The sequence below is a fragment of the Leopardus geoffroyi genome, chromosome D4 (genome assembly GCF_018350155.1).
Source record: "Leopardus geoffroyi isolate Oge1 chromosome D4, O.geoffroyi_Oge1_pat1.0, whole genome shotgun sequence".
Classification (NCBI taxonomy): Eukaryota; Metazoa; Chordata; class Mammalia; order Carnivora; family Felidae; genus Leopardus; species Leopardus geoffroyi.
Window position 1 is genome coordinate 66,540,041 of NC_059342.1, and position 21,614 is coordinate 66,561,654.

At 42.1% G+C, this 21,614-nt stretch overlaps 1 protein-coding gene across 5 annotated transcripts in view; it reads right to left on the bottom strand.

Moving 5' to 3' along the window:
* The window catches only part of ABCA1 (ATP binding cassette subfamily A member 1), a 133,292-nt gene extending 121,698 nt beyond the window's left edge, over nucleotides 1-11,594 (bottom strand). For 3 of the 5 annotated variants that reach the window (XM_045468369.1, XM_045468365.1, XM_045468367.1), the window contains exon 1: nucleotides 11,318-11,594. The gene's annotated coding sequence lies outside the window, so the exon portion shown is untranslated. The remainder of the gene's footprint in view (nucleotides 1-11,317) is intronic. The other 2 variants (XM_045468366.1, XM_045468368.1) reach the window with 2 other exon arrangements.
* Nucleotides 11,595-21,614: the final 10,020 nt, after the last annotated feature.

Genomic DNA, 21,614 nt, shown 5'->3' on the forward strand with positions numbered 1-21,614 from the left:
AAACATTAAGTCAGTTCCTGGAACAAAGTAAGTGTCCAGTAAATGGTAGCTATTATAATGATTAGTGCTGCTGACTTCACAGGGTGAAGCATTCATCATGGGTGGGGCATAAAGTGGGCAATTTATTAAAGGAATCTCTCTTCTCTCTTCTTTGTCCACAGAAGGTACTATTTCCCCAAAGGCCTTTCCAGAACGAACTGGAGCTCTCCCCAGTGCCCAGCTCAGTGGAAGATGTTAAAGGGGTGACCCTGATACTCTGGTGCCACTTCTGGAATTGTTTTACCATGAAATCCTCTTTTGGGAGCCCCCAACACTCACTCACACTATTCTCTCCATGCTCTGGGCAGGCAACTCCTATTCCCTATGCAAGCACACTGCTCCCTTCCTCCAAGTCTTCAGCACCTGGCTCAGTTTCCCTCTCCACCATGACGTCTCCTCCAGCCTCTATATCAACTCCCTGTTTGCTACCTGGGCCTTACACTTCATCTTTTCAGGCTCTCCCTACAATCCTCTCCAGGCTACTGACTTGTCAGGTGGTCCCTGCTAAACTGTAAGCTACGTGCAGCAAGCTACTGTGTCTCAACATCTTATTCTCTGCCATATTGAGCCCAGTGCCCAGGAAGACTCTATGCTCTGTAACATTCGTGGAATGAAGGCTTCTGAAGTCAGACTTCAGGAATGAGAGAAAATAGTTAAAGCAGGCTCTCTACAGTAACAAATCAGAAGTTTCATTGAAAGTAGAGGTTCAGGGGCGCCTGGGTGGCGCAGTCGGTTAAGCGTCCGAGTTCAGCCAGGTCACGATCTCGCGGTCCGTGAGTTCGAGCCCCGCGTCGGGCTCTGGGCTGATGGCTCAGAGCCTGGAGCCTGTTTCCGACTCTGTGTCTCCCTCTCTCTCTGCCCCTCCCCCGTTCATGCTCTGTCCCTCTCTGTCCCAAAAAAATAAATAAACGTTGAAAAAAAAAATTTAAAAAAAAAGAAAGTAGAGGTTCAGATAGCCCAGAAGCATGACAAAATTTCCAGCTGTGCTCAAAGAAACTCAAGTTCAAGCGGATTTAATTTGGTTGTCCTCAAAGCTGCCCTAATTCGCTGGGAAGGACATTCATTTTCATTGGCTTCATGTGGGCAAAGGAGAATGGGTAATTTGCCAGACATAGGCTCTAGAACCCCTGTAAGCATGCCAGCTACAAGAATACCTCCCCTAGGGGCTCAACCCTAAATATAAGACTGCCAGCATTGGTCAAGACTCTTGAACTCTAAACACATAGGCTCAAATCAAAAACTCACTCAATGAAGCACAGCAATACCTGAATAAAATTTTTCCACCTCAATACTCTATTCCCTCTACATTTGCCAAAACGAGTTATCTAACCCCAGGCTCTTGTCCCATTCTAGTTCACTGAGTATGTGACCAAACCCCAGCAATCTTTATCCAGAACACCTTCTTTCACCAGCCAGCTCTTGAGGCAGTGCGGGCTTCTGTCACATGTCTGAGATGCTTCTGTTTCTACGGCCCAGCCAGGACCAGGTAACTAAGTAAGTGAAAATTTAGTCGGGCTTCCAGGACCGGCACAGAGATCCAGGGTCTGAGCTCTGCCCCCAACTTTACACCTGGAACTCCTCTATAACAACCAAAAGAAACCATGTTGCTGGCTGGGTTGCTTAATTAAAAGAAGAAAAAGGAATAAGATCACAAGTTTAAATCCATACACTTGTGATTCTGAAAAGCAAAAATTGAAGGATGTTGGCCTTTTTTTTAAACACTGGCAACATGAACTCCATTTTTTGAGGTTTGGGAGGATCTTCTCGGAGGAAACAGATCTCTACTATTCCGATTATTATTATGATTCTAAGTATTCCTGCTAGAAAGCGCTGTCATTAAGATTTTCACAAATCCAACATTTTATATGCCAGATTAAAAAGTGTTCAAGGAAAAGAAACTAAACTATTGGGTGCAACTCCTACTAGCCTTCTTTTTTTAACAGTGGTTTTACAGTGCCATTTAAGTATCTGCACAATCCAATCTCCCAGGCAGCCATGTGCTAAATATCTACATCAGGTAAGCACCAGAGTCCCCAACCTGGTGCTCTGCCTAAGGACAGAGTGCCTTGCTGGTCTCTGCAGCCGCCAGGGGCACATGCACTCCTCTTAATGGAGGCCATTGGAACCAACTGTCAGACAACCCTCCCTTTGCTCTGGGGAAGAGAAAGGCATGCTGTGATCATGTGAAATGTGACCAGGTTTGGAAACTGGAAAATGGCACTGATGCCACTAAATTTGCAAATCCTGCAACAGAACAGATAACTGAATTAACATAACTTGACCAAAGGCTTTCTTTTTTCTTGAACCCAAGGTCCTTACTACAATGAACACAATCATTAAAGTTAAAAAACAAAACAAAACAAAACACCACTCTGCCCTGAATCACAATTAATCTTAACGGGCCAAAATTAGCACAGGGTTTTGTACTTTTGCATAAAGGAAACAGACTCCTTCAGGACTGCTGTGGGGATTTCCTTCCTATTCAAACCTACAACCAAGGAGCAATTCTAATTGGAGAGAGAGAAAATACAGTTAAAAAACTCCTTAAGATTCAAATTGGACCAACAGACAATAAATAAATGAGGCCAGTCTGATTTTCAAAGATTCAGTGTCCATTTTAAGCTGAAAAGGACAGACTTGTATAGACACAATCTTTTTCTCTCCTAAAAGGACATTGTAAATATTACCCAAAATTCTGGTATAGTAGCAAAAAGTATGGATTAAAACACGAGGGGCCAAGATTTTAATTTCCAGGTAATGACCCCTGTGGGGTAAATCCACTATATCACTTTAAGCCACAGAACAGAAAACAAGTCTTGATGATAAAGAGGCTGGAGTAGAAGATCTGAATCTAGGAAAACTGCTTGGAGCTTGGGTATCAGACTTGAGCTTGAATCCCCCGTGTTGGTTGCCATGTTGCCATTAGCAAAACGTGTGAACCATGAATGACTTATTTAACCCCTCTCTGCATTAGGTATACAGAGACATCTCTGCATGATGGGACATACATCAATATTTCCCCAAATGTGGGAATTCATCACAAGGTGAATTTAAGTGCCACTTAAATTCCACTTAGACAATTCTAAATGGACAGATGCAGTATGAAAACCTGAATCACACAATGAGAAAAATTCATTCAACACTTTTTTGGCCTTTATAAAAATTTTATTACATTAAAGAGAAAGTTTGTTTGGCCTGCTCTTCAATACTTCTTTAATATTGGCTAATACCCCCTTTTAACAAAGTGACAAGTCTCTGAGTCCACCAGCACCTTTGGAAAGCAAGTTTATTTCACAGACAGACTATTTAGAAAAATGATTTTTTTTTAACATTTATTTATTTTTGAGAGAGAGCATGAGCTGGGAGGGAGCAAAGACAGAGCAACACAGAATCCGAAGCAGGCTCCAGGCTCCAAGCTGTCAGCACAGAGCCCGATGAGGGGCTGGAACTCGTGAACTGCAAGATCATGACCTGAGCCGAAGTCAGACGCTCAACTGACTGAGCCACTCAGGCACCCCAAAAAATGACTTCTTTTCACTCTATTTTGTAAATACACTCACAAAAATGTGAGTCAATGTAAATAACCTGAATGACTTATGTGCTGCCTATCAAAGATAGGGTGATGGTGACAATTACAAGAGGTGACACGGAGGAAGGCCTAACCCTTGTCGTGCTCTCATCTACCCGTGGTCAGTGGGTAAAATTTCAGTCAGTGAGGAATATGAGTAGAGGATGCATTGCAAACAAAAGTAACCAGAGAGGATGAATGTGAGATACCACAACAATAAGGAGCAGGAAGGGGCTCCTAAAATCGAAGGAAATTCAGTTAATAAATAGTTATTAAGCCATACTATGTGCTAATAATCACTGGCGAAAAAACAAATCTAGTTCCTTCAAGTATGCCTTTTATAATCTAGGATAAAAGCTGTCAAGATAGGTCAGAGTCTTATTTCAAAGAGCCTTGAATGCCAAGCTAATGATCATCATGGCAGCAGACCCTCCAAGTCTTCTGACATGTATTTAGCCGCCAGTACTTTACGTGGTATTTGAAAAAATATTTGCCAAAGAAATGAATTTCAGTTTAATGGTATTTTTTTGTACATTAACACATTTAATTTTTTTATATTAACACATTTTTCTAATAGTTTATCTTCCTCTTCCCTCCCTCTCCTGGTACCAGAGATCACACCTCACCCCAGTTAAGATCAACGGACACCTCCACCTCCAAGCCCTACCCCTGGGAGCAGAGAAGGATCCTCAGGTCAATCTAAACTCATTACTCTGGGTCATTACTGTCTCTCTGCCTTTCCAAGGAAGGATGTTGCTTCCATCAGTGTTGCCTTTATGTCAAACTTGGGTCATCTAAACACCAGATGCAATTGATTTCAAACTGCCACCCCCTTGGGGATTTGCTTCTTCAAGAAAACAAGCTTGGTATGACCCTTGACAAAAGGAATTATTCCCAACCTGGCATCTTACAGGAATTTTGCAAAGCAAGTGTAAATAGGGATATGAAACCCACACAACTTCACAGTGTCTTTCCTCCTCTCACGCACCCCCCCCTTCCCATCCTGAAACCCCTTGCTCCTTTTCCGCCCCCCCTTCTTCCTTCTGGTCCCAATCTGTTGTGATCTCTGAGATAACAAATTCAGGACAATGCCTCAGAAAGCCCTGTGTCTTGCCCACCTAACCCCAGTGAGAGTCTTCCAAGATATCTAGGAATATCCTTATAAGGTTAGTCCAGTTCTTATCCTAGGATGGGCAGTGGTGCTCCTTTCACATAATGGCTTAACAGGACTGCAGGATAAGTGTCAGAAGCAAAACCTATACCCACAATGGAGAGATGTCCAGGATAGACCGTCCAAATGAGTATTTTATTTCAGAGAGATTCTCCAAATGGTGAGTTGGAGATGGGAACAACGTCTCACTAAATCATGTTTGCTCTACTGAAGTTTATTGAGATGAACCAACTCCCCCTTCCTTTGCATTTCAGATGAGAATGCCTTTTTGGTTCTATGATTCACGTCTTCCTCCATTAAGGCAGATAAGTAGACAATTTCCACAGCTTTCTTGCCTCTGCCTTCCTCTCCTATCACCTTCACCGTGCCACCTTCACTCTCATCGGGAATACTCTTAGGCACCCCCTGGGTGTCTCCTCTCTAGTCTTGAAACCACATAATCTGTGAAACTAATGCTGAAGATTTCCCATAGGATATTATCTCTAAGCAGCTCCAATCAAAGAATCACCCTGTTCCTAAATACACACCTAGAGCTGGAAGATGTAAACACATGAAGGGCTCTTTAAAAGTCATGCACTTCCTCCTCTTTCATTTTGTAAAGCAGGGACCTAAATCTTGGAAAAGTAAAATGACTTGCCCAAAGTCATTATATTGTTTACATATAATTTCAGAAATTCATTAAAGAGCCATGATTTCTGAAATTATATGTAAACAATATAATTCTATGCAAAATTACATGTAATTACACATAAAACTTGGAGTGTACATGTCTATGTATATTTTTTCTAAAGAGAGAATCCATTGATTTCATCATATGCTCGAGATTATTAAAAATCCTCTCCCCATAGGGGCATGTGGGTGGCTCAAGTCAGTTAAGCCTCTGGCTTGGGCTCCAGTCAAGATCTTGCAGGTTCATGAGTTTGAGCCCCATGTCAGGCTCTGTGCTGACAGCTCAGCGCCTGCAGCCTGCTTCAGATTCTGTGTCTCCTTCTTTCTCTACCCCTCCCCCACTCGTGCTCTGCCTCTGTCTCTCAAAAATAAATAAAAACATTTTTTTAATTTTAAATAAACAAACATTTAAAAAATCCTCTCCCAATAAATGATGACCTCTGATATTGGTTATGCATATAAAATGCTTTCTGGGAACTGTCCCATACTAAATACCAGTTATCATAAAACATCTGGACTTCAAGACTAGCCAGATAAAATGTTTTGGCTTCCAAATGCTTCTTGGAAGTTGAATTTGGCATAGAAAATGCCGTAGAGTTTTAAACAAATACACACACACACACACACACACACACACAGAATGAATAAAAGAAGATCCTATGCATACAAGGTTGTTTTGGTTTTTTAAAAAGTATTTAAATTCTATATTACTTAGTGAATTATCTCATTCTTATTTTAAAAAATTAATTAATGTGCAAATCAAAGTGCTTTAAAGTGAAAGGTCATAGATGATAACATTTTCTCAAATCACAGCTGCCTCAAAAAGAAATGAAACTGATTGGGCCCCTGACTGGCTCAGTCAGTTAAGTGTCCTATTCTTGATCTCTGCTCAGGTCACAATCTCATGGTTCTTGGGATTGCTTGGGATTCTGTCTCTCCCTCTCTCTGCCCCTCCCCCACTCTCTCTCTCTTTTCTCAAAACAAACTTTAAAAAAATGAAATGAATGGAATCACAATTGTTTGTTCTACAAAAAGTGAGCTGACCTAAATTGAGTAAAAATTTCTCAATCTTTATCACAAACCTAACTACAAAAACTTCACACATATTTCTATTTCTAAGGCTTTTCTGTGATTATCCCATCATTATAATTTGTTTTTTAGAATTTAGCAAACAAAAATTAGTTTCCCATTCTCTTTGATTCGTTCAAGTCAGCTTTTATTGAACCCCTTTCATATCAAAGGGGTTGAATTAAGGACTGGGAGAATGAATCAAAGACCTCCTTGAGGAGAACCGTACACTCAAGAGGAATACAAATACATGTTAACTAAAACCAAAAAAACAATTAAATACATGACATGAATAGTGCAGTAATGTAATCTTACGGAAGTAAAAAAGAAGGGGATAATTGTCACTCAGTGTTAGCAGGGAGGAGTGAATCCAGGAGTTCATGAGAGGGATGGCATTCCAATCAGGTCTGAAATTGAGTTTTCAAAATGTAAAAAGACAGGATTTCAAACTTTATTTTGTTCCAGGAACTACGTGTGATGCACCTGCCATTCACTGTTCCCATAAATGCTCTTTGCCTTAATATAGTTTATCATCTTAACGGAATGCAAAGTAACGGAAAGCTCTATCCGAAGACAATTTTACACATGAGCTTTTCATTCTGTGGTTTAAAACATTTCTAATTGTACCTCTCTAACAACATCTATGCTGGTTATCTACCAGGGAACTATTTTTAGGTAAAAATATCCAAATGAAAAGGAATCACTCTTTGCCGTTTGCTAGTATTTCTTTTGTCAAAACTTGGATATCCTGACAAAGTCCTGACTCTGATACTGGCAAATTCATGGAAACTAAACTGCCCAGGGTTACAACCTCAGCTTCACTACTTACAAACTCTGTGATCAGGCTCCTTAACCTGTCTATATCTCAGTCTCCCCATCTGTAAAATAAAGATAATAATAGTATCCACAACCTGTGCTTCTCATGAGAACAAACTGAAACATCATGCAAAATGCTTAAAACAACATCCAGGACGCAGTAAATGAACAATAAGTGAAACTGCTTCTAACTAAGTAGAAACGTTTTCTAAGAACTGATTTCTAATTTGCTGTAATAATTTAATAGGAAAACCAGTTTCCCATCCTATTTCACTTTCATAAAGCCGACTTTGAAACTGTATTTACTTTCTGAGAAGGATGCCATACGAAACAGCTAAATCTGATTCCTAGATGGTAATGGCAGAAACAGAGAAATAGCTTATTTCAAAAGGTCCACAACATAATTAAGGATAGTACAAGCAGAAATTGTATTGTTTTATAACCAACAGAAAAAAAAAAAATTCACCAAAGTTAAGACTGACGGCTAAATTAATAGTTCTCTTGCCTTTGTCTTTTTGTTCCTTATACTTTTACAGCCAAACACTCTGCCATTCCATTTTAGATGTATTACACAGGAAAACATTTTGACATCGTAGACCTACTCACAAATATCTGACTGAAGCAATAGTAAAATTTTCATTTTAAAACCAAGAAAAGAATTAATGTTATTGTCTGTTCTTTCCACGGTGTTGCAATCCCTATGCAACCAAGATCCTAAGCTGAGAATTTGGCTGGCCCACTCACAGCAACAAGGGAAATATGATACAGGCTGTAGATTCTGATAAGGGCTATAGCAGATGAATGTACCATAAATACAGTGAGCATTCTCAGAGAGTCCTCTGCTTACAGCAGCTGAAATTGTACCACCTCAAAGCTTAGTGTGGGATCTAAAGTACTCTGGGGTTCACTGGCTGGGTTCAAATCTTAGTCTTGCCACTTGCAAGATGTGTGGCCAGAGACAGACAAGGTAGTTCACCCTTCAGTTTCTTAATCTGCAAAACAGGGATGATAAATAGGTTTGTTGCAGAGATTCAATTAGTATTTGAAAAGCATTTGGAATAGTGCTTGGCACATGGTGCTATTTAATAGCACCTATGAAATAAACATTACAATAACTCTGGCATTTACGATGATTCCCACATGCAGATATGAAGAGGGTCTCAGTTTTTCATGTAGACCCTCTCCCAGAATAGTTAAATAAAACAAATTTTCAGAAAGATCATTTAAACTTTGATGCTGGAATAATGGCCATATAGAGCATTTTACTTGCATTATTTCTTTGACATCCAGACAGTAAATAAAAATGCATTTGGATTTGAGAGTATTTTAGAAACAAAAAACCACGTCTCTGGTAATTTCTAGATATCCAAAACGTTCACAATTAAAGAGTCTACAGTAATGTCCACTTAATTACTTTAGGAGCTAAAAATTGAAGTAGCAAAGATATTAACAATTTGCAATCACTATGAACATAGCATAAGTAACTTGGTTCATAGGAGGATAGATCCCTAAAAACTTTTTTTTGGATGGAAAAATATTCCAACTTCTCCCCATATGAGGTAAATACCTACAGAAGGTAATTAAAAACAAAAACAGAAAACAAAAAACTGTGTTGCTGAGTTTCATTCATTTTTAATAATGTAAGCACTGAGACTTCCTACAGCGGAAGTTGAAAACAGCCAAGTCCTAATTATCCTTTTTCAATCCTAGACTGACCATTATCTCATATGAACTGTAAATATGCCCTAAGTCAAAGATGTGTCCATCAGAGGCCTCTATTTCAATGTAAACTGAAATATTTATGACTTGAGATCTCAAATGCTCAGGAGGAGGGCAGACACACATTTCACAGGTGTCACCTCCAAAATCAAGACATGTCGTTCTAGAACATGAGGCTTGTCCTTGCAAGGGAATTACTCTTACTAGAATAGCAATTCTTTGTCTCTTAAATGGACTGTGGTACTCATTAAGCGTGGTCACTCTGATCCTACTGCTTTCTTTCAAGTAGATACCAATTTGCTCTGCGTGACCAACAGTTTTTTTTTTAAAACTCTCTATCATGAATTATTTGCTTTATAGGAGCAGTTAGGGAAGAGGCTGACAATGGAAACTTTGTACTTATAAATTATTATACTATCTGAAGAGGTTCTACCCCAGAACATTCTCCATTGCTTTCACACTTTCTTTGATTTGGGAGAAGTGTCTTCAGGGCATGATTCAAACAACAGAAAGCCTTCATTATTTTTGTGGTAGGTATGAGAAAAATGGGCTGAAATAAAAGGGGAGATGAGAAATGAGGGACTGTCTGAAAAGCTCTGTCTGAAAAGAAGATCAAAACTTAGGTTTGGGTCCCAAACCATTGATAAAACAACCAGTAAAACTGCTTTTGAACTTGTAAATTTTGGTAAGGTGTCCTTTGGGGGAGACAGGGAGGGAGACTGGGCCTTAAAAAGTGACTTGCTGATTTTCATCACCAAGTAACTTTTAAAATATCAAATTTGCCCTCTTTTATTTGTCCTCGTTTATGTAAATGTATATACCACCCATTCACTTTGTGAGGTGTCACTAAATAATACTCGGATTTTAAAAGCTGACGGTATCAATGCTGCAAAAGACAAGAGCCAATTACTTCCAATGCCAGACGCTTCTCTCTCTCTCCTTCTCTCTCTCTCTCTCTCCCTCACACACACACACACACACCTTGTTTATTTCCTTCTATAAGATAAATGCTGAAAAAGAGGCACCTACACACAACCATGAAACCGACCCACGCCAAGAACCTTCTCCGGTAACAAAGGTCTGGGAATCGGGAAACATTCTGATAAAAAAACAACCAGACGGCCTTTTCGCCTGCTCTCCCGGGATTCCTCCCAGTCTGCAACCACCCGTCTTCACCGGATCTTAGTCGGAACCGGCAAACCATAATGCTTTGTGAAGCCCGAGCCCCCTCCCGCCAAAGGGTTGATTCCCAGGCCAGTCGGCCAGGAGGCGCTGCACCATTGCCCCCAGGCCACGGGCGGCCCAGGCGCAGCCCACCCTCCCCCACCGCGGAGCCCAGCCCCGCGGCGGAGCATGGAGTTCTGCGCCGCCCTCCGGGGTTACTCCCGGTCATTCCGCGGCACCATCTCGCCCCAGCTTCCCCATCCGTGCCCTGCCTGAGGCAGCCCCGAGAGACTAAACTGCAAAGGGCAGGAAGGATGGGGGCGGGGAGAATGGGCACATCACCTCCAGGTTTCCTCCGGCTCTTCTTCTAAGTCTTACGAGTTTAAAAAAACAAAACAAAACCGCGTCCCCCCCGCTGCGCCAGGCACACCAGCTGGGGTGCGCAAACGAAGGCCAGAAGCAGGACCCCCGGGGTCAAACAAAGCCTCCGAGGCCTCAAGTTGATCAGTAGCGCTACAGACCCCGTTTGGGACACCAGCCAGCCGAGTTCTTGGGGAGCAAGAACGCGCCGCTCCAGTCCGGGGGCGCACGGGGCGGATCCCCAGATCAGAGCCCAACTCAGACCAGCTCCTTCAAGAACGGAGCGGGGACTCAGTGCTGGCATTTGTCCCGGTGGGCGCCGGCCGACCCACAAACGGAGGGGTTTCCAGCCGGCTCAGGCTCTTCAGAACAAAGAGAAGCGCTGGGTGCTGAGACTACTCTCCAACCCCCGCTCCCACCGCCCCGGCAGCGGCGCCCCCGGCCCAACCAGAACCCTCCATCCCACTGCGCCCGCGGTACTGCGCCCGGGTCTCCACGCCCGGGTCTCCACGCCCGGAGATGCTTCCCCGGCTCCACCGCCGGGCGAACCCCGTGCGCAGTAGCGCCGCGTCTTCGGGTCGCCAGAGCTTGTCCTAGGACGTCCTCTCCATTTACGCCGCCCCCGCTCCATTTGGGTTGCAAGAAGTGGGGGTTCAGACTGGTCCCCGAAACTCAGCGCCTCCCAGAGCCTCTTCCGCCCCGAAACAAAACAATAACGCCCAGGTCACTGGAGAACCTCTTACCTGTTTTCCACTTTTGTGTGTGCGTCTTTTCCCCCACCCCTTGAAAAACCCTTCCGGAGAAGGGAAAAGGGGGAAAAAAGAGGAGCAAAGCGCCCCGAAAAATTGGTTCTGGCAGCGCCGGTCCAGCGGCGGCCCCCCTGCCCTGCCCACCTGCGCCCGAGGAGAGAGGTGTCCGCTGGGCTCGGCGGATGCCGGCGCCACTCACTCTTCCTCGGAATTACCGGGGTTTTGCCGCGACTAGTTCCTTTTATAGATTCGGCTGCGCTGAGCGCCAGGGTTACTATCGGTCAAAGCCTGTTCTCTCCCTCCTTCCCCGCCCCCTTCCCCGGCCTCTGTTTATGTAGTTCAGTCACTCAGCAGAAAGCACGTGGAGCCGCGCCCCGCCCCTTAAACGGGCGACGTCCTGCGGCTCTCTGCACGCCTGGGGGCCGAGGGCGGGAGGTGGGAGTTGCTGCCGGCCTAGCAGGTCCTGGGTGGGCGCCTCCTGCCCCGTCCGGGCCTGCCAGCCTAGGAGAGAAGGAACTGTGGAGCCTGCGGCTGAGCCAGAGATGGTCTCTTCCACGTTCCCAGCGGCAAATAGCACTAGTGGAAATCGCTTCCTCTAAACTCCTGCTTTCAGCATTTTTTTCCCTTTGTTACTTTACCCAGTCAGAGGGATTGGGGGCTGCAACCCCTCAGAACAGCATCCCCTAGCCTTTCCTTTCAAATGCCCCGGGTGTGGGAGAAGATGGACAGTCCTCTGGCTAATTAGCAGTTTTTGTTTTCCACCACAAACCCTGACTTTGGTATTCAATAGGCGACTTATTTATTGCCTTTGGGATTCCCCGCCTGTGCCTCCCAGGTCCTGGGAGGGCCAATGAAACTCCTATTGCTCCTTCTTTTCGCAAACTGGGGGAGGTGGGAAGCCACAAAAAAAAAAAAAAAAAAAAAAAAAAAGAACCAGTCCCCTTTTTATTTTCATTATAATGGTCAGAGTCCCAGTGATAAATACACGGGACTTGTATTTTGGTTTCTACAGATTTGCAAAGTGCAGCCAGAGAATCGCAGTTGTGTGAAATTATATAACCATCCCAGTTCAACTTCCTCCTCTGACTTCTGCTTTGACAATCAGAAGCAAGACCACCCATAACATTTGGGGGACAGAGGCAAAAGTACAAATGGAGGTCCACATACTTTGTCTACATATTTAAGTCATAAATCAACCCAACAAACTATAAAATAAAGGTCTCCTACCTGGAAGCAACCTGGAAGGGTAGGTTCACATTCGAACTCCTCACAGTTTGACCTGAGTTTTGTCAAGAATGTGGTAGAGTGGGACAGGGGACCCCCAAACCCTTTTTCTCTCTTCCCCACCCCCAACTCTATATATTCCAAAAGAACCTTCAGTGTGTTCATGTGCACCTCAGCTGCACATGCCCCCTCCACACTATACCACACTATGCTACAGTCAGGCCACAACTTGGGCAGGTACACACATCAGTGGTTCTGTCAACACTAGGAACAGATCCAGTGAGGAGGCCCACGCAGGCCCTGGACGTGCACTTAGGGGCCCTATGGCAAGGAATTCTTGGGTCCCAGGTATTTATAATTCCAGTGGCATGGACACCTTGACCCTGTGGACTGCTCACCCTTTAGGAAGGGTTGAAGTTTGAGAAGGGCCAGAACCACACCTTCTGAAGCCCAGGGCCCAGGAGCATCTTGCCTTAGTTCAAGGGATAACCCTGGCTAAGAGACTAGGTTCTGGGTCAAATTTGGCTTGAGCACATGATGTGCAACTTTCTGACTCCATTTCTTCATCTGTAAAATAAAGAGAATATGTATGCTCTCTCTGCCTCACAGGGGTTTTCTGAAAGTGAATTTTGTTCATTTGACTCCCTTGAAAGAATGGCACTCTAAACAAAGAGGGTATTATTAGCTGACTATTAATGTCATTTTCAGATACCTGCCATGGCCTATTAGGTTTTTCCCATGCCAAACTTGTAAAACTCCAGGTCTCACAAAGAGTTAAAAGTAATCTCTCTGACCCTCTAGATATAAAGGAAAGCTCCTGGAGGAGGTGATGCCATTCCAAGTATGATCAGGGGAGTGGTTAGTTCTCCCTGACTGCCCATTTCCTGCCTCACCCCCCACCCTCCACCCACTTATCACTGTGCTTAAAATCCCACCACCAAAATCATTGTTTTTGGAATTTTGAAGGCTAGGGTTCCCAAAAGAATCCCTATTAAAGTAATACTTTAGATTGTTCTACTGGGGTATGAATGACAATAAATCCCACACAAGACAAAGATAGGATGCTGGAGAAAGGAGATGAGACCAAGAAGAAGAAAAGCCTCAGAGAGAAGACAGTCATCGATTTTAAATTAAATACATCAGTCTATGGCTCCAACACCAAACGTGATCATTTTTAACTAAGAACAACTTGTGGAGTCAAGAATCTGCTCACCCCTGCAATGAATACATGAACACACTGTAACGGTTGAAGCATGTTTATTAGTCTTGTTGATTTCTACCAATAAAAGATCCCGAGCCCCCAAAGAGGCTAAATGATTTAGCCAGATGACACAAGAATGTAGGTCTGCTGACATCAAGCCCATACTTTACAAGTGTCGTAGGTTCATATGACAAAAATATTGAATTCCAAAAGTGAGAGTGTAAAAGAATGTGTCCCTTGACAAAGTCTGCAAATGTGAATCCTCTCCCTTGAATTTTGTGGGTTGATTTGTTCCTCAGTATGCTTCAGGGAGCTTTTCTCCAACTCTTCTGATTCCTGCTAACACCAACATCAAAACTCAAGTCCCCACTTGAGGTGACCCTTTCCAAATATTGTAGGAAGGCCCTTCTTTGTTGCTGTTGCTCCAGAGAAGCTGATTCTGTAAATGCCGCCCAGGTGGCTTGAAGTTCTATTCTGAGATCACCCTGGCATCTTCTAATTACAGACTTGCCCTTCAGGCAGCTGTGGCCTTGGAGACCCTGCTAGAGGTCAGGGAGCTACAGAGAAGCTCACTTTTATCACTCTATTGAGCCTTTTGAGTTAGGGATTACCTAAAAGGCTTTGCTTCGATGTTGCTTTGATGTCTAATATCTATTAACTGGTCTACATAAATGTACATGTACACAGTGTTTAAAATATAAATGATTTTCACTACACATGTGTTTGGGTTGGTATGCACACTCATTGGTTTCCTTGGGAAGCTCTGAAAAAATAGAGTATCAGAGGAAGCCAGTGAAGAATAAAAAATAAAGTATTCTAAAAACAACTTTTCAGGCTGAATGTACTACAATTAAGACCTAATAGCTGGATTTTTTTAGAATTCCTGGAGAATGAGGTGCCTCAAAGTTAAGGGGAAAATATAGGTAATTATTTTTTCACTTAAGGAGGAATAAAAGGACCTACAGTTCATAACTGAGTCAGTTTCATTCCAATACACAGACACAAACAAATTATCAAGCAATCAATATTCAAATTTAAAAAAATACAAGGAATACCACCATTACCTATGGAGTAAACCATGAATCACATAGGCTCTGGATATCTACAAATTCAATTTAATCGGACCAATGCAATGCCCTCTGTATTAATGTGACTCCTATTGACACTTAAGCAAAATTCAAAACCATTACTGCCTCTGGACTTGAGTAAGATGTTTGTTCCACCTGTCACTGGGATCAGCAAGTTAGCCTGGATTATAGACAGATACATTCCTCTGAATTACTAGTTGATCAATGACACATAATTCTTTTTAAAAGCCATCCTTCCAATATGCCATCCTTCGAGCTCTCCTTCCTTTAATAGCCAAACTGCTAGGAAGATTGCATTTCTACTCCCTCCCTTTTATTCAAACTCTCCAGCCCATTTCAGGTAACCCCTCAATTCTACCACTGAGTGTGTGCTGTCCAAATTCATTAATTATCTCCTTAAAAAAAAAAAAAAAGGAAGAAGCATATCTGTTTTCTTTTTTATCATTACAACATATTTTTAACATAGAAAAACAAAAACATGTCTCAAACACAGAAAGACTGCTTAACTGGTAATGCTGATGACCTCCTTTAAGTTCTTAGGCTACCTGATCTCTGGTACTTGACACTATTAACCACACCTTCCTTCCTGAAACTAGTTCTTCTCTTGTATTTCATGAATCTGGTTCTCTTTTGACTCTCCTGCCTCTTTAACCACTCTTCTTCTGACTCCTCTTTCCTTATACAGATGTCTCCTAATACTGGTTTTCTCTTTTTATTTCAACATGCTTTACTCCCTTGGCTTCACTTACACCGCATCTCTCCAGCGCTCATCTCCTTGCTGAGCTCCTGGACTATGCTCCCTAATGCATTGGTAGAGTATCCAGCAGGACCAACAGCATGCTAAAGTCTGCCCAGTCCAGCTCAGAAGAGCTGACTGTGTATATTCTTCCCAACTCTGCAATAAGTGACTTCCAGGGGACTGGCTGAAAATCGGCCAATGGTGGGAACATTTACACCATGGGAAATCTGATATAATCAGGGCTTTCTTTTTCCTTTCCTTTCCTTTCCTTTCCTTTCCTTTCCTTTCCTTTCCTTTCCTTTCCTTTCTGCTTTTGGAAAGCAAGATGTTAACACCTGCACAACACTGTACAGGACATTCTGCAAGTAAATCCCAAACCAATCTTCTTATCTTGCTTTTAAATTGCCCTTCTCCATCTGCATTTTTTTATGTCATTAAATGATGTCATCATCCATTTGTGGACTATGGGAAATCATAGTCACACTTGCTTAACTTTCCATCTCTCTGTCTTTCTCTTGTCATTCTTAAAAGCACCAAAGTCAGGTCAACTGAACTCTTAAATCTGTCTCTTCCTCTCCATCCCCCTGACTAAGTCCAAGCCAAAGGACTAGGCTTCAGTTTTGCAGTAACCTCCAAACTGTTTTTCCTGCCTTTAGATTCTTCCCCTTCCTATTTATCTTTCCTACCACAATGGAGTCATTTTTGCCTGGGGAGAAAGAAAGCCAATCAAACCAACATAAAAACTGTCTAACCATATCTTCCCCTCCCCTCAAAGTTTCCTATGGTTCTACATTGCTTACAAAGAACAAAACACCCTCAAAATTCCTTAAGAAAACCTACTAAGACCTTTGCAAACATGACTTCTGAAAGCCTTTGCAGCCTAATTGTAGACCCTGCTTCCTCCTCCACCCCCATCCCTATCTCACTTCTACCCATCCCCCCTTCCACAAACTTTCTCTGTCTCTCCTTCTGCAGCTTCCCATTGTGTGGAAACCCTTCTCATCTGCACCCCTGTCCTCCTGTGTAAGAGTAGTATTGGAGGAAATGGATGGGGTTAAATTATTAACTCTTTTGTGCTGATTCTACAAGCAGGAGGCCAAAAGGACAGAGAAGAGAAAGGGTATAGAAAACCCTTCATTAGATGGAAAGGTGTGGGACACACGGTAGATGAAAGAGAGGGAGAGAAAATTGTTAAAGATAGATATTTTTTAAGTACTCAAATTAATAGGCAAATAATACAGTCAGCTCAGATCCATTAGTAAGTGTAACAATAGATTCAGAGGGCAGACACTGCTCTTAAGTTTGGAAAGAAAATAATTGGACTCTGGGGATTAAAAGAAATCAAGCATTTATTATAACCGAAGTGATGTATCTGCATTCTTCTCTCCTTATTCAGTGTGCTTTTCTGACACCTGTTAAGAATTCATATTCCTGGTGTGATTTCTGGGATGAAGGACTGTTTTATTTCTTAGCCAGGAGCTTTCCTTCTCTCTGATATATTAGTAAGAGAATAAGTCATTAAAAGCAAAGAAATCCTAGAAAATGTTCCACATTTCCCTTTTCTCTTAATCCCCTAGAGAGGCAAGCCTCTCTCTTTCCCCTTCAGCATTTTGGGGATGACTCCTTAAGGAGCACATGGTCTTCCCTCTGTTGACCCCTTGGTGGCCTTGTATTGGTTTGACCTGTCCTTGCCCCAGTAGCCTTCATGGCCTCTCTGAAATTATCCAGGCAGAACAAATGTTTTTGTCTCCTCAAAGACTGTCCAGATGTTGTGCAGTGACCAGCCGTGGGAGCACTTCTGGTGACTGATGCTGTCCAGTGAAACCCAAGCCATTTCTTAGCTAGTTACTTGTCCCAGAAACCTACACGTGCAGAACCACCCACAAGTTGTAAATTAGTGGGAAATGGGCTCCTTTCCCAGAGGCCTGGGGCTTCCCACAGAGCTGACTCTAAAGCTGGTTTCCTCTTGATGGACTCCATCAGCCAGCAGAGCTCAGGAGGAAGCTCCCACATCTGCCTACTTACCGCCGGGCATGAGAAGTCCTGGACACATACTACAATGAGGGGGAAAAGGCTAAATTGAGGGTCTAGTCCTAAGACATCTAAAGAATTAAAATTGGAGGTTAAGAGGAAAATGATAGAAAAATGAAGATCCTAAAAACTGACGGAGTTAGTGGCATTTGAAGTGGCCCAACATTCTGACAGGCAACTTAGCAACATGTATTTAGAGGCTCTGACCTACTGATTTTACTGGGAGGAATTTATTCTAAGGAAATATTGACAAATACGGTCAAAGACTTATGTTCAAAACATTCGTCCCTATGTTATCTGCAAGAGTGAACATTTTAAAAATATTTAATCATCTAACAGCATGAAAATTCTAAAAATAAAATCTGGTAAACTCATGATACAATTCTATGTAGTCATTTAAAAAAATAAAAATGTTTTTGAAAGTAGTGCCATGGGAAACCACTCATGATAAACATTAACTAAAAAAAGCAAAGCTATAGTTATGTGTATATATGATTTATATATGGTAAAAATAATAGCAACATATTTATAGTCTTATAGTTGACTATATGAACATACAAAAGAATGGAAAGAATCCCACATAAAGTGAACCATTCTTTTCTGCGGATGATGGTTTTAGGAGCTATTTTTTCATATATGTTTGTATTTTAAAAAATTTCTAGGATAAACATATGCTATTTTTTAGTTAATAAAAATGGCATTAAGAGCAAAGTTTGTAGATAAGTACTGGGGGGAGATAGTATACAACTGCAGAAAGACAAACCATAACTTAGGGAAACAGTAAACCCTAACATATTTTAGAATAATGTATACACAGTAATGAAGAACAGAAAGGAATATGGAGAGATGAAAATGGTTATGACAGCTAGAACTTTTTGGTGAGTAGGTTTACAAACTGTTAAAAAAAAAAAGTGACAGCATTTTAAACCAATCCTAGGGATCCAATGCAAAGTGAACATTCCTTATTGGTATAACATGTCTGGTGTCCTTGGGCATGTTACTTCACCTCTCTGTGCCTCAGTTTCCTCATCTAGCAAATGGAGGTAATAGTAGAACCTACTTTATAAGGTTGCTGTATTAGATAAGTTAGTACATGTGAATATACTTGCACTGTGCCTGGCATATGGTAAGTACTCAATAAATGACAACCGATATTATTATTACCATTTATTATTATCATCAATATTATTAATTATCATCCCAAACAGCCATATAATTGTTCTCAATGCCTAATAATAACTTCAGAAATGTGACTTCTTTCCAAAATTCTAACTTTTGGATTTTTTAATTGATGTTTTCAGTTAGATTAACCAGTATAAACCAGGGGCGCCTGGGTAGCTCAGTCAGTTCAGCACCTGACTTCAGCTCAGGTCATGATTTCACGGTGCGTGAGTTCAAGTTCTGTGTAGGGCTCTGTGCTGACATTTCAGAGTCTGGAGCCTGCTTCAGATTCTGTGTCTCCCTCTCTCTCTGCCCTCCTCTGCTTGTGTTCACTCTCTCTCTCCCTCTCTCTCTCTCAAAAATAAATAAACATTAAAAAGAAATTTAACCAGTATAAACCACTTCACCAGCATGGGGTTCAAATATGGTCATATCTCCTTTTAATCTTTAATTATTCAAATCTACACTTGCCTACTAGCAGGACTCCAATATCTCCTTCTTGAGATTTCCTTCCCTAGAATTGCCTAAGAGCCCTGGGGGCTTCAAAGAGATCAGGCTGTAATTTTTAGCAACCAATTGCTCTGTCACAAGCACACAGCAGTACCACTGAAGATTGGTACCTCAAAGTCCCATGTACCCTATTCACTGCGGGAATTATGTCTGTGCCAGTCCTGACTTCGAAACAGCCTTCATCAGCACCCTGCTGTTGGACTCCCAAAGTTCATACACATTCATTGTTATCAGAAGGTGCACACTGGTGGCCCACAGCCACAGCCAGCCCTCTGACACACGGTGTGGACTAAAGTTGTGTTGATGTTTTATTTGAAGTAGTTGACAAGATTGAAAATGTCACACAAAAATCTTTATTTCTTGCTTCTGTTGAAAAGGTGGAAGATCTGACCACATGCAGTGTATTCCCACATCGCAACAATTGGCTGATGCTGAAAAGAGATGCTCTCTAGATGAAACATGCTGTTTCCATTTTGCTCAAGTCCCCACTAAACCCTGTCTTCTTCTTTTTTTTTTTTTTAATGTTTCTTTATTTTGAGAGACAACATGCACTCGAGCAGGGGAGGGGCAGAGAAAGAGAGAGGGAGACAGAGAACCCCAAGCAGGATCCATGCTGTCAGCAGAGTCCAAGAGGGAGCTGGAACTCACGAACCGCACAAACTATGAGATCATGACCTGAGCCAAAATCGAGAGTTGGATGCTCAACCAACCAAGCCACCCAAGCGCCCCTAATCCTTCTTCTTCTCCTTCTCCTTCTTCTTCTCCTCCTTCTCCTTCTTTTTTAATGTTGATTTATTTTTGAGAGAAAAAGCGTGAGTGGGATAGGGACAGAAACAGAAGGAGACATAGAATCCGAAGCAGGCTCCAGGCTCTGAGCTGTCAGCACAGAGTCCCATGCGGAGCTCAAACCCACAAACTATGAGATCGTGACCCGAGCTGAAGTTGGATGCTTAACCAACTGAGCCACCCAGGCGCCCCCAATCAGTCTTCTTAAACAGCCAGACTTATTCTTCTGCACCACTTGCCCAGCCCCTGTAGATTTCTGAGTTTGTGGCCAGTTGGCCTAAAAGTTCTTGGGGGAGTGTGGTGGTGGTGGAGGAGGGAACACTAGTAGCTTGTACACCTTGAGAGGGTGTTGGGAGAAGTGGCTGAGCACGTGAGTGGGGTAGGCAGTGAATTACCTAAATCTTGGTGCAATTAAATCTGACTGAAAGTCCTTTTACCATAGAGCCCTCTTTTCTGCATCAATAATAAAAATTGCATCTTTCCTCCAGAATGGTAACCTTGAATTTCTGCTTTTGCCAGTTTAAATTTGTTTTTTTAAGGCACACTTTTACAATTGTACTGGAACACAGCTTGAGTTACAAGACAGTAAAAGGCATTACCACCGCTAACAAAAGCAACACCACTTCCTCAGAAAAAAACCTTACCCTTTACTAGTATCAAAGTCCTAGTAAAATCAGCAAGGAAATGTCAGAGAGGTCAAAAACAACATTCTTCTTTTGGAACTAAAAATGAGACCAAAGAACACATCCACACCCACAAGAGCCCAAAGTTTGGTCCAAACCACTTTGTTTGTTGAATTAAACCCCGGAGATAAACAAATGAAGCAAGATGAAAAACAGCACTCCACTGGGGGTGGTCAAGAAGGCAAAGTTGGAGAAGAGATGAATCAGAAAAGCATGTGGGCAGCCGGGGAGACAAAAGCATTCCCAAATGAATCTTCAGCGTGTGGGAGAGAGTTTTGAATGACCTAAGGTTCAATGAGATAATGGCAATTATTTCTTCTGCAATTTGTTTGTCGCCTTATATTTCTAAGAAATGGCCTGTGTGTCATATAAAATATGAAACAATGAAAATTAAATCTGCAGCTTCAAACTCTTCATTTTCTGAAAACGATGCAAAGGCAAACAGAAATGTGAGACCATGAGGCTTCAAGGAAACTGTAGACTCATAGTAATCTGATTCTAAAAACAGATGCTTGACAAGAAGTTATATTTAAATCAACCATCAATCTATCAGGACCTAATTTCTAAATTTAGGAATAGATAACCTTTCCATTTTATCCTGTCAATCACCATATGCATAGAATCATACCTACCCTAAACAAGGTGAATTATTTGACTTTTAACCATACACCTTGAGGTTATGTTCCTTCAGCCCTAGAATTATACCTTGAACATCAAAGAGAACCCCTAAAAAATGAGGAACAGTGTTGGTAATCCACACATAATGAAGGATGAAAAATTAAACAGTGGAAATAACATTGCTGGTGTCAGCAGTCCTAGAAAGATGCAGCTAGATGCTCTTTTATCTATTGTATGTGGCATACAGTGC